This window comes from Vidua macroura, chromosome 2, assembly GCF_024509145.1.
Source record: "Vidua macroura isolate BioBank_ID:100142 chromosome 2, ASM2450914v1, whole genome shotgun sequence".
NCBI lineage: Eukaryota > Metazoa > Chordata > Aves > Passeriformes > Viduidae > Vidua > Vidua macroura.
In genome coordinates, this window is record NC_071572.1 from 72,440,194 (window position 1) to 72,452,629 (window position 12,436).

The following is a 12,436-nucleotide window of genomic DNA, read 5'->3' on the forward strand; positions in this document are numbered from 1 at the left end:
TCTCACCTTCTCCTGCTGCTGCTGGCAGCACATCAGACTATGCCTTGCTCCACACTGGCACAAGCTGCTCTGGCAGTGTTTCATCAACGATGCACAAAGCACAAGGCACTCCGAGGGGTTTGCAGACATTAATCAACTGGCTGTGATTTGTGGCACTTAAGATGGAATATGATCATAAGAAGTGCCTCCATTTACTTATCTATAAATTACCTGCAGCTATCCCCTGTCTTTCCACATCACAGTGACGGTGTGCAGTTAATTGATTCATGGGGGTAAAGAGCTTTCAGACCACCTGATGAAAGATGTTACAGAAGTCAGTGGTGGTGAGCAGGAGTGGTGTTTTGGCAGTGTGTTCCATGCCGTGGGGATGGTGTAAATGAGGTATTTGCTTCGCATTCTTGGGCTCCCTTCGTGTGTGGTGCAGGGAAGGCGGTCACCCTCCGTGAAAGTAGGTTTTATGTTGTGTGACATAAACACTAGGGACCACTCTATGTGCTGGGACACATGATACAGCTGACTTGCGGGCAAAATAATATAACCCACACCTCTCTGCCACGCCGGGGTAAATCCCAGAGTGCACCTCTCAGAACAAGCATATCCTGTCGTGAAATGTCAAGCAATCAACATCAATAAATAATGAGTTGAAAACAGCAAGGTGGCGTAAAACTGCACAGTCGCACTTGGGAAGGTAGGGAAGCTGATTAAGTGTTATTTCCTGATCTGTAAATCATCAATTCCAAACTTCTTCGTGTGTTGTCTATAAAAATATTGGCTGTGGGCCTTTTGTTATAAAAAGGTAACTAATTTTTATAGCAGCCCCGTAAATAGTAATTAACGTGCCACAAACTGAACAACATCCTGCTGTAAAAAAAATGGGGAAACGTTGTGCCTATTTTTCAAGAGACCTGCATTTGTTCCTGGGTAGGGATGAATACTTGGTTGCCCCTGTTTAGGTGGGTAGGGGCACATGTGCTGCTGTGTTGGAAAACTCAAGTCCCTTGATTTTGTCCTACCTTAGAAACAGCCCTGACATGGACTGGGCGGGACCAGCAATCTGAAGTTCACGGTCTCTTTTTGGTGCCTGCTGTATCAGAAGAGGCAGAAAGGAGTGATGAAGTAGGTGATTACTGAATACAGCATTTTTCTTTCCAGCTTCTATCACTTAATGTTTAGCTTATGCTCTGAAACATGAGAAGGACTTAGATCTTGTCTCAAAGCATTTTTTTCTGAGTCTGTCCAATAAAACAGTATAGGCTCTCATTATCCATATAAATCCATAATCCCTTTCTCAACAGCAACAAACTGTTGACTTCAGTGGTACAGTGAATCCCACAGGTTCAGCATTCCTACTTAAAAAGAAGAAAATCAAATAACCTCCTATATTTTTCCCCTACTTCCTCATTTTAAAACGAATCATTTTATGGGTGTAGTCAGTGCCCTTTGTTCCCTAAGGAGTGGGTAGGTGGGCATGTCAAATTTCTTGTATGTTATACACTCTGCACATGGGCCATGGGAGCATCTGGAACTGGGAGGAATGGGAGGGTTGTGCAGCCCAGCCAGACCCAAGTTAGATGACCTGAAATATGTGCGCAGCTCAGGAGGTGTTAATGGCCTGCAGCAACAATGGCCCTGCTCCCTTTGCCCCCCACTGCCTTCCTTTAGAATATTTGCACCTGGCCACATAAATGCTGAGAGCAGAGACCTTCAGATGCCCCTGTTGGCAGCTGCAGTTTCATGTCACAGTGATGGAGCTGAGCACAGAGCACCCACTTCAGCTTTTTCTGCCTTAAGCCTGCCTGCACTGCTTTGAGAGAGTAAGAAGGCAGCTGGACTGCTAAATCTTTTCCCTGGATTCTGGATCTGACTTTCTGTGAGCCTTTCCTAATGCAACTGCTTCACCTGTTTTATTTAAGGTCCTGATCCCACAAGGGCTCTGATGGGAGGGGGCAGACAGGGTCCTATGATGGGACATGGGCAGCAGCAGGCGCAAAACTCTCAGATGCAGTGAGTGAGCACGGCAAAACATTAAAACAAGGAGTAATAGAAGAAACATGGGTTTTGGTGAGATGGGGAGAACAACAAGGAAAAGTAACACAGGTAGAGAAGAAGAACTGCTTGTTAGAAGATGCAAGGTCATGATTCTCCTGTGAAAAGGAGCACTTGACCCTTCTGTCCCTCTCTGTGCCACACTATGCCCCCCATATTCACTCTGACTTTCACAAACCTTCACTGTGGATCAGGGTCAGTCACACCACCTTTGGGTTGGATAATGTTATAGACATTCAGACAATGAGCACAATGTGGTCTGATTCCACTCTGCCAGGGATGCTGCTCACCAGCTTGGACCTGACATACCATTTTCCTGTTATTGCGGCAACTGGTGTCTACAGTTCCACAAAGTACAAGATTTCTGATTTTGCTGAACTTTTTGTAGGATCCAGACTGTGGAACCTCAAATCATTCATCTTTAAAGCCATATTTTTAAGTAGGAAACTGAGTAACATTGTCAATCAAAAATATAGTGATAAAGGCACATAGTGATTTCACTAGAAATATTGATGGGTAAAAGTAGTTTCCTGCCCCCTAAAGCATGGGACACTCCCCAACCACTAAATTGATATTGAAGATAATAGGTAGCATAAAAATGCAACAGCAATATCCTAATATGCATAAAAACCTACTTTGGCCCCTAAGGCCCAGGGTCCAAAAGCACTTACTAGCCCTCTGCCATGGATTGCAGTGGGAGTGGTGTCAGGATCCCAAGTACCTACCAGGAACTTAGCCCATGTGACAAGATAATGCCTCTTTGTAACTCTCCAGCCTGATTTATCCACTTCTGACAGAGTTCTGCGAGCAAGATCTGGTTAAGAAATATGAACTTGTTAAACCTTGCTGAAAGGTTTGGGGAAAGGCTGCAATCTCCAGTGAGCAAAGTGCATCTCTCTCAGAGCAGGCTGCATGCTGGGGCCATTCATCACAAGCCACGGGGAGGGGTCTGGCAGGGAACAATTGATATGGTTTTGCCATTGAAGAGACAGTTTCCCCTCAGAACATATGGAAGACAGATTACACAGCCCTGTCCTAATGTGAATGGAGCTCAGATGGGGAGAATACATGGGCGAGAGAGGGACATCAAGGAATCAGTATCATCTGACACCTGTTTTCTGTTTCCAGTCTGCAGACCTGTGCCTGGCTGCCTCTGGAAGTGTCTTCCTCTGCTTGAATTTCAGTTCTCCCTGCAGATATATCAAACTGTGTCCTAAACACCGGGTCTTTCATCTTGCATGGCCGGTGGCAGAAACTAATGGAAGAGGCTGGCCCTCCCCAACACACCTCCATCTTTCTTACCGCCCCTAGCAGGCTGGCCAAAACTTGGACACAAAATTTGACAATTTGACAAATTTGGACACAAAATAGTGTTGGCAGAATGCCAGGGGAACTGTGTAGCGGTGAGGATGGTGGGAAAATGCTTCTCTAAACACCATAGTTCCTTCCACCACAAGCCTACTTCTTTATTTTTTCATTTCCCAACACACTGGAACCAGATAGAACCAACCCTAACAAAGCACTGCCAGTATGTTTTTTTATGAGAAACACATGTGCCATAAACAAGGCAGCTAAGGGGAAGTAAGGAGAATCTAAGTTAAATTATGGAATCACCCTTAAATAAGCAAAGCAGCTCACAAAGCAGAATTACAAAACAAATATGCAATTTGTAATGAGAAAATAGAGAAAGAAAAGGAAAAAAAAAAGTGATCCATGTTAATAAGTTCCTTAAGGGGAAGACAAAGTGTAGAATAAATGTCTCTTCAGAAAACAGTCTTTCCTGGGGAAAGTTTCATCATGCTATGCAAAAGAGAAAAATTTCATTTATTATGCTGTATGAACGTAAATTTAAAAAAAATATAGCAAAGTTATGCAGAGCAAAATATGCAGAGAGAGAATCCAAGTGAAAAATAAATATTGCTTAGGATTTCTGTGACAAAAAAGCAATGACAATGTGCAGTGCTACCTGCCTACCCCTGTGTGGGGTGGTGCCTTGGCTTGCAGCCCATTTGGTGAGAAGTTCAGGTGGAGGATGTGTGTCCTTTTTCAGACAAAGGGTGAGTAGGGATCCTACATGAGTGGGATTGGAGATGAAGGGAGATGTGGATCCACAGAAAGGTTGGTCTGTGGTAGGAGCGGAGGTAAGTCAGGGTTAGTCTCTTGCCTTTTAACACTGCAGAGAAGAAGAGATGAAGGAGAGGGGCAGGGAAATTTCCTAGAGAAATCAGTGAGAGAGAAAATGAAGGGAATAACATTCATCTTAATGCAGAACAATTCCTTATCTGGTGAGAGCAGACACTTTTGTTTCACAGTGGTTACACATCAAAATTAAGAGCTTCTGGCCAGAGATCCAGAAGAACCCACAAGTTAAGGTACCCACAAAACATCAGGTTCATTAAAGCCCCAGAAAACTGAAGAAAGTTGACAGATCTTCTTGCAGGCAAAGGAAGAATTCAGCTCAGATAGGATTTATTTTTAAAAAAAGGGAAAAAAACCCAACAAAATTTGTACAGAAATATTCTCTGTTCGTCTTTGTGGTGTCTTGACATGGCAGGGGATCATCTCTCCCCTCCACTGGCAGTATTTGGCTTCCACAAGCCTCTGCTGAGGAGTCCCAAGCCTCTTTCAGACCAACACACAAGAGACTATACATCATTGTTATTATTATTACTGAGGTTGTGTGCTGGTTCTGCAATCATTCATTGATGCTTTGTGTGGGAAGTACAAAAACTGCAGCCTGGGGACTAGAGCTCACTGTTGGGAAGTTCCTCCGGAGACTTCATTTGAAAAGTTATTCACCTTAATTTGTCAAGATATATTTGGTCAGGGTCCTTAATGCACTAATTATGGAATCACAGAATTTAGGTTGGAAGAGACCTTTGAGACCATCAAATCCAACCTAGCAGTGCAAAGTCCACCAGTAAACTATGTCCCCAAGGGCCACATCTACATCTTTCAAATACCTTCAGGGATGGCAACTCAACCACTTCTCTGGAAAGCCTGTTCCAGTGCTTGATAACCCTTTATATGAAGATTTTTTTCCTAATGTCCAGACTAAACCTCCCCTGGTGCAACTTGAGGACATTTCCTCTTGTCCTATCACTGGTTACTTGGGAGAAGAGACGGACCCCCACTTTGCTGCAGCAAGCTTCTTTCAGGGAGTTGTAGAGAGCAATAAGGTCCCCCCTGAGCCTCCTTCTCTCCAGGCTGAACACTCCCGTTTCCCTCAGCTGCTCCCCATAAGACTCGTGCCCTGTCAGTCCTGAGCAGTGAGGCCACTCCACCCACCAACACTTTCCATGGGCCCTGGGCTCTTTTTCAGCTCAGGAATCTACAGACCTGTGCTGTAGCCTCATATCCAGTCTCATCTCTGTCCCCCTTCTCCAGATGTTCCTTCCTCCCCAGGTGGACCCTGGACAGGATCCATCACCTTGCCTTGCCTGGGGATCTCAACAGCAGTTGCAATCAGCCCCCTGGCACTGCCCTCCATCTCCACCACCCTGCGTGGGCTGGGATCACCCTTGGATCTCCACTTGTATGGCAGCCCCATTCTGGCTTCTTCCTGACAATCCCACTGCTTTGTGTGACTTTGATTTGCATTAGTGCAGGGGCAAATGCCGGTCCCCTCTGATGTCACTACTTAGTAGATGCAGGGTAAGACAATGGAGGAGAGGGAAAGGTTTATGGCAGATGGAAATGTGCTATTCAAGAAAATGGCCCTCTAAAACTGCAGAAGGGCCTGTTGATGTTGCTGTTGGGCTATTCTCTATCTGCTTCCTATGATCACATTCACTGAAGAAAGGTTTCTTGAGAGAGAATTTTCACTGGGGTTGCTTTTGTTTTGTAATTCTGGAATTTTTTTTGCCCCTGGGACAAGAGAGTAATGAGTCTCAATCTGACAGAGCTTCTTAGGGGTAATAAATACTGATGGATCTAGAAAAAGATGCTAAGGGCATTCATTTTAAGATTAGCTAAAAAAGTTGCAAACTCGGAGAAGGAAAGTTTGAATACATTTAAGAGGACATCTTGCATTTTAGGAACTAGCAGGCATTGGAAAAATGTGGGAACATATGAAGAAATAAGAGGAATGGGGTCTCTTGTCCCTTGGTGGCCACAGCTTTATAGAAATTCCTTCTTGTAACAGGCTTCTTGTACTTGACTTTTTTTCTGTCCTTTAAGTTGGACAAACAGACCCTTAAATTGTTGTACCGGCTGCATTACTCCCTCAGCACGGGTATGTTAGAGGGAGGCTGATTTCTTAGAGCCAAGAAATAGATGCTGGGTGTGGAAGATTTACAGTGTCTCTGAGAGTCATGAGGGATTAAAAATTAGTTACTTGATGGAGGGAGGCTCATGATTTGGGATTAGCCTGCACGTCACTTACCCACAGCTGAAATGGAGAACATTTGGCAGGAATGGGAGGGCCCTTCACAAGACTTGGGCTGCATGTCACTGGTTAGTGGCCAAAACTATGGACTAGAAGTTATCTTTAGTGATGTTTTTCAGTGGAGAGAAGTATGGGGAGGCTAGGCCAGTAAAAAAAAAGAGACTCCTGTGGTTGCATCAAGATGAGGAAGTTTTCTGGTATAGAGAAAGAAGAAGGGCAGGAACTTCTTTCTCTTTCTTTTGCCTCAGATTATTTAGCTGTATGAACAAAGGACACGAAGTCTGAGAAGAAGCAAAAAGAGTCTGTGGAGGAGGGAAGATAAGGATAGATCTTGATAATACTTGGGGTTTTTTTTGTTTTTCTTGGATCAGTGTCGCTTATTTCCCTTCTCATCCAGAAATGGACTTGTTTTCTTCAAACCCTTAGCACAGGTGTTGCTTGCTGTTGCAAATCAATGACCTTACTTGTTAAGTGCTTTGTTTTTCTAGGAGCATCTTCACATAAATGGAGATGTTACCCATCCTCTCTACCCTAAGTGAAAAGTCAACCTATGTGAATCAACACAACTTTGGTTTAAAGTCTCACTATCATGTCTCCTTTTTTTTAGTCCTTGTCCATCCAGAATGCTTCTTTATGCACTATAACATCTAATGCCACAAGTTGGTATCAAACCGATTTTTTTCATTAAACATACCTCATGAGCATTGATAAAAATGCTGAAAACTTTTGAAACATTAATATCTACTTCACTTGTGGTCCATAGACACAACCGTCAGCTGGCTCTTGAAGTTAGGCAACTTCATTAGCGCATTTTTTATTTCAACACCTGGTAGCTATATGTATATTGCTATGGCACTCTGTGCGTGTGTAGCTGTGTTACAAACCTTATATCAATGAGCTCATTGAAACAAATGAAAAACCAGTCATATTTATCTAAATCCTCTGCTAGCTGAATTGCAAGGTCATCATCCAACTGAATTCTTTAACTTTATCCCTACTGTTTAGCATGCATTTTGCATTCAGTCATTTCAGTTTTATTATCACAGGCTTAAGATAATGGCTTGGCATAAGAGATGCTCATTCCCCCTGTGAAATCACTATCAGATAGCAATTCTGGACATGCAATGCATCCTGCCACTAAGAGCTTGCCAATACAATATTATTTGCTGTCACTGGAAACTTCCATAGTGAAGTGCAGTTCCTAGGAATGTCCGCCATTTCAAAAGAGAGGGATCCTTTCCCCCCCCCTCCCCCCTTTCATTTGAAAACAAATTTTTATGGTGTCTTTTAAAGGAGCATTTAGCTCTAAAATATTCTTTTAAAAAAGCTGCTTTCAGAATCCAGAAGATGTAATGGCTTCCAATTTTGTTTCATCACATGGCACTTGATTGTTCCCTTGTGCCTGAAAGTCTCAGTCTGCTGCTTTATTGTACACATTTGCATTTGGGCTCCAGAGCCACGGTGTAAATATGTCAGTGATTGCTTGTGCACAGAGCTTGGGTGTGTTTATGCAACGTGCTCAATCACATAATAAATATTGTAAACATTGCTGTTTACATCACTAGCAGTTTCACTCTGCTGGCCTTTAGAAAACATCCTGCCATGTGTCAAGCCAGCTTTTGAGGTTCAGCATCCATAAAACACAGCAGGTCATGCACAGAGTGCTGAAGCCATATTTGCAGTAATGTGGATGAGGAGCAAATTTTTAAAATTTGTTCTCAGAGTCTGCATACAATGAAACTGTGTATTGTTGTATTCCAAAAGGAACAAGCCTGTGATGAAAAAAGGCACTATAATTAATCACCACTGGTGCAGTGCTAGCTCTCTGCTAGGGCCAGCATTTTGCCATCACAAGTTTAATTCTTTCCCTGCTTCATCTTCATTCCCTCTCTACTCTATCTTCACCTGGAAATTAATTTTCTTTTCATCCCCACCCTCACCTTCCTGTGGGCCATGCATTCCCAAACTCCTTTTGTTCTTGTCTGATCTGCTTCTTTTATCCTCTCTCTCAACAGAGAAGTCCAGCTGCTCCGTTGCCTTATTTCAGATCCTCTGGTGAACAATCACTCCCCTTTTTTCGTCCTCCAGTCTCTTCCCACAACTATCTTGATCCTCCCTGCACCCCAAATACATTCTTCCTCTCCCATCATTTTGTCTACAGCAGAAAGGGAAACAGGTTTATGGGAAGAGTGTGAGAAACATCCAAGGTCTTTGTTTCTCTCTGGGAGCTGCCTGGGGAGAAGCGGTGGCTCCAGGAAGGTGCATCTTTTGGAGTACCAGAGCAACCCTTCCAGCTCGGGGTGATAGCTGAGGACCTATCCCAGAAGGCCCCAGAGCTCTGGTGAGCTTGGTTCTTTGTGGAGAAATAGAAAGCATTGTGTTTCCTATGTCTGTTCATATTTGGCAATGGAGTGATGCACAGTAAATCACTAATGGGGGCCTGGGAGCAGGAATTAAATGATTAATTTTAGTGACATCAAAACTATTATCTTCAGGTGATGGGGAACATCAGTGCATCCAAACTGCAACCAAAATAGCAACTTGGGTTTAAATCTGAGCTTACCAGTGAATGTTGGTGTGACAGCGTTGTGTTTTTCCATTCAGAGTGGCCTTTCTCCATTAAACAAATCTCCATCAGATTTGCACCGGAAGCACTGGGGCTAAGGTAAGAATTTGTCTGTTACCTATTCTGGTCACAATTTACTAACAAAGTTAGGTTATAGTATGTGGATGAGCCACCAAAATATTAGTCTACACACTTGAACTGCAGGTATGATTTATAGGACTGGTCTTTTTTTAGTTCCAGACTATGTATAGTTCAACCCTGAATTAACACCGTGCTGTGACGAATAATACGCTTCATACTTCTTAGAACTGTTGTTCCAGTTGGCCTGAAGATCAAATAACATCTGTTCATAACAGAGCTTGAAAAAGTATAGGGGAAAAAGAAGTGTCTTCTCCATACATGAATACCGTCTCTTGATTTTTGGGATGTTTGCTATGAATGCATTCATATGTATAAAAAGACACTAAGATTAAAAAAAAAAAAAGGGAAGTAAGAAGAGGCTCAAATTAAAGAATACAAATACCCAAGGGCTGTTAGAAGGCAAATGGCAGAAAGATAAACTTCGACAACCCAGTCCAGAAATGGAAATGTTTTGTTCTTTCACACTTGGACAAAGGACTAAGAGCTGAAAGGCCCAAAAAGAGATCTAACCTGTGGCTGAAGCAGTGGTAACTTTAAGTTTTTTAAACAAATACACCAGGCAACAACTCTCACATTTTCAATGAATATTAAAGCTGGTCTTGGCTTTAAAAAAATGGCAAATTTTCCAAGCATCTATATAATTATATTGCTACCTACAAGACTCATCTTGCCCCTATCAAGTTGCCATGAATTACAGCTTAAAAAAAAAAAAAATGTGTGATCTTCTACGTTCCTGTTTCTTCTGCCTTCTGATACATGGGTATTTTTTCCTGTAATTTGCATCCCACAGTACTTTGCAGTCTTAACCTGCAGTCCTTTATAACTGTCTTGAGGCCAAAGCATGGAAATGCAAATGATTTGGGTGTAGAATTATTGAGTGTGTGCTGGGAGATAATTTGCCTGTGTGAAAACTGCTTTATGGAACGAGCCTGTGATGCTCAATGAGGAGTGTTTTGAGCAAGACCAGAGACTGAAGAAGTGTTGTCAGAGCTAATGTATCTGGGAAAGAGCTGCTTATGAAAACTGCATTTGCATCAAGCCTGTAGCAAAGCACTTAGGACAAAGGAAAAAACCATGCTTTTAGTGGCCATTAGCTCCCGGTGAGTAATTTCTGGCGTGACTTGGGCTCATTCTGTTTGGTGCTTCCAGGTACACAGCGATGCAGAGGAATTTCCTTTGCTGTTCAGCTCTCTCAGCCCATGGAGAAGGGAACTGCACTCTATTAAAGGATTTTCCCCCCTCTTTTACAAGGTTGTTTGTTATCTCGGAATGCAGGCCTGCACTGGAGCGTGTAATTACAACACCATGTCCTGGGTTAGAAAGAACTCAGACACTAAATTGTCCATGTCATCACCTGAATTTGACCATGAAATATAGCACAGAGGGACTGGAAAGGCAGCCTGTAAAGAAGTGAGGACTGAATGGGCATTTTGGTGCACTGGGCAAATCCAATCTGCTCAATCCATTGCTGCAGTCCCACTGTGGCCATTTAATATTATTACCTGCTTCTTGCCCTTGAAATTGTGCTTCCACCTCTCTTTCCGTGAGGTGTGTCTGAGTGAAGGAGGTCAGGGTTAGAGAAGATTGCAATAAAACATGACTCATTTTACATGGGTGATCAGAGTCCTATTAAGTTGCAAAGGAGTTGATTTTTTAAAGCATGTCTTTTTTCATCTATCTATTTTTTTGTGTGCAGACACTAGGAAATACGAGTCAGCTCTACTGTTCAGGGTGTTCAGAGATACCCCCAAAGCTGGAATAAAACCACTTGCACTCCTTTTTGCGGAAATTCTTTAGTTTATTCACTTGAGCATCTTAATGTTACCACAGATTTTGAGCTAAAGGCCTTTTCTGTGCTTCCACTCTGTGTTGGAGCCAAAAAACCATGTAAAATCACAGATCTCCAGGACCAAGAAACAGCTATTGCAGGGGCCTTCTCTGAGCTCAGAAGAGAAAGGTGTGAGGCAGCTGCATCAACCTGGTAACAGGTACATGACTGGAGAGGGCATGTGACTGTACCTGGTATTTCTCTTCTCTACCTATGGGTACCACTTGTCATGGTGCAAACAGGAAGAAAGGTTTGCAGAAGGGTATGGATGAGAAATACAAATCTTGCAGGGAAGTGTAAGTGCTTAATCAGGCTTAGGGACACAAACTGATCCAGGATGCCAAAAATGATGACAAAAATAAGAGCAGAACAATGGCAGAAACCAGTAGTTACAGAGTGTAAAGACCACTTTTATCTATCTCTTAGCAGTTATTCTCAATAACTCTACAAAAGAAAGTTTTGGTATGAACATGTGTGTGTGTATTTCTGAAATAACATCCTGTAAGTTGTACCAAAATACTTTTTTTTTTTGTAAATTCCACTCTTCAGCAAGAAATATTAGATGAATTTCAGTTGGTTATACTCCTGGCATGTAATACACCCTGTGACAACATTCTGGCACACAGTGCCCAGGCACCCTCTCCCCTTTGGATTTCCTGCATAATTCACCACACTTGCTTTAAAGGACATTGGTATTAATAAGTGATTTTTATTTATATATTTACTTTTTTGAAAGAATTTTTATTTGAAAAGGCTGTGGTACATATTTATATTTATTTCCTTTATATACTTCCATGAACAACTTTAGTACTTGGAATAACAAAAAAAAATTAATATCAAAAATTGCATTCTCAGTGGATCATTGATAAAAGCATCAAGGTTTTAACACCCCACAACACTCTCTGAAATGACAGTTTAGGTTATATGGTTAAACATCCTTAATTAAGCATTAAACAGCAAGCTAGGAAACGCTTAGTGTGGAGGTTGCATCTTTGCTCATTTATTTGACACTGCACAAGGTTTGATAGCTCACTGTGTCTCTGGATATGAATTGGTTCCTGCAGCACCACTAAAGAAACACGGACAGTCTATAGGCCCTTTAGAAGCATCTGTGGAATTCCTATCTGGAGAAGTAAAATAGATGAAAAGGCAGCTGGGAATTGTCTTCTGCAACCTGCATTTTGAAGGTATGTGATCTTGTGAAGATGTGTGTTGCAGAGCTTTTTGCAGTTAAAATCTGATTATGGTTTGTTCTTGCCTATGATGCAAAAGGTTGTGACTTATCCTGGCATACATAAGGATCATTTTCACCAAAGCACTGCAGTAAGAAACGTGGTGCTGAAAAGGTGATGGTGACATGCTCAGATATCATGGGAATGCTGCAAAAGATGTCCTGCTTACTGGAACTCACCTTTCTCTAAGGAAAGTAAATAAAGGAGGAGTGCTTAGTGTTGTGATACAGACCAGC